The sequence below is a fragment of the Callithrix jacchus genome, chromosome 9 (assembly GCF_049354715.1).
Source record: "Callithrix jacchus isolate 240 chromosome 9, calJac240_pri, whole genome shotgun sequence".
NCBI lineage: Eukaryota > Metazoa > Chordata > Mammalia > Primates > Cebidae > Callithrix > Callithrix jacchus.
Window position 1 is genome coordinate 108827079 of NC_133510.1, and position 1346 is coordinate 108828424.

The 1346-nt window shown below is 35.7% G+C and overlaps 1 long non-coding RNA gene across 5 annotated transcripts in view; it reads right to left on the reverse strand.

Annotated features, from left to right (window-relative positions):
• LOC144577662 (uncharacterized) overlaps nt 1-1346 on the reverse strand; it is a 337568-nt gene that overhangs the window by 232853 nt on the left and 103369 nt on the right. The window lies entirely within an intron of this gene.

The following is a 1346-nucleotide window of genomic DNA, read 5'->3' on the forward strand; positions in this document are numbered from 1 at the left end:
GACAGCTGTTGACTCCAATTCAAACTGGCCTTGGACGAGTTTCTTTCTATACCTGGGCCTCTGATCCTCATTCATGAGCAGACTGGTCTAAATCATTGCCTTAACCCATGGCCCTTGATCTCACCGAAGCTTCATGATAGCCCTATGATCAAACTTCAGCATGAAATATTAAAACTTATTTCCATGCTGTTCTTCTTAATTATGCCTAGATATCAACATTTTAGCAGCTCAAAAGCAATGCCAATAGTCTTGCTGACAATCTTCCATTCAAAACTTTGTCCTTTCAGTTAAAAGACATTTATCACCTCTTAGAATCAATAAAGCAGCTCTCCTTTTCAAATGTTTATATATATGATATATATAATGATATGTACATATGAATATGGTCCATAAACCTTCACAGCTTTTCTAATTTGGTCATCATGCAGAAACATTGTTCCAATTAAACAAGATGGCCTCAAATTCTTTCCTATAATAATCTATGGTTTTATTATTATCTTTTTAGTTGGAAAATGATGTTACCTCTCAGTTTTCCACACCTATGAGAAAACCAGTGTTTATCATAGAATCATAAATGAATACCTCAGTCTACGTGATAGCAGTTTTAGCCAACTAAAAGTATGATGGCATTAAAAAAGGAAAAAAGCATGGTGCCTACACTTCATACTCATGGGGATGGCTGTAATAATAGTTGTTCAGAAGATAGATAATACAAGAGTTGGGGAGGATTGGACCCTTCATACAGTGCAGGCAGGATTATAAAAAGGTGTGGCCACTTTAGAAAACAGTCTAACAGTTTCTCTAAATGTTAAACATAGTTACCATATCAGCCTGCAATTTTATTCCTAAGTATAAACCTAGCAGAAATCAAAACATATGTCCACACAGAAACCTGGACATGAATGTTCAGAGCAGCATAATTCACAATAGCCAAAAAATGGAAACAACCCAAATGTCTATCAACTAGTGGACTAATAAATAAAACATCGTAATTCATACAATCAAATATTACTAAGCCATACAAAGGAATGAGGTACGAATACGTGCCACGGCATGGATGAACCTTGAAAACATTATGCTTAGTAAAAGAAATGGCTCACAAAAGACCACATATTGTATGATTCCACTTATATGAATTGTCCAGAACAGGCAAATCTACAGAAACAGAATAGCTTAGTGATTGTCAGGTGCTGGAGGAAGGGGATAAATAGTAAATGACTGCTAGTGGGTATGAAGTTTCTTGGCGGGAGTGATGAATACATTCTAAAATTGATTGTAAATTGCCCAGGTGGTTGTACAGGTCTATGAGCATACCAAAGACCATTTAACTTTACATTTTCATTCTC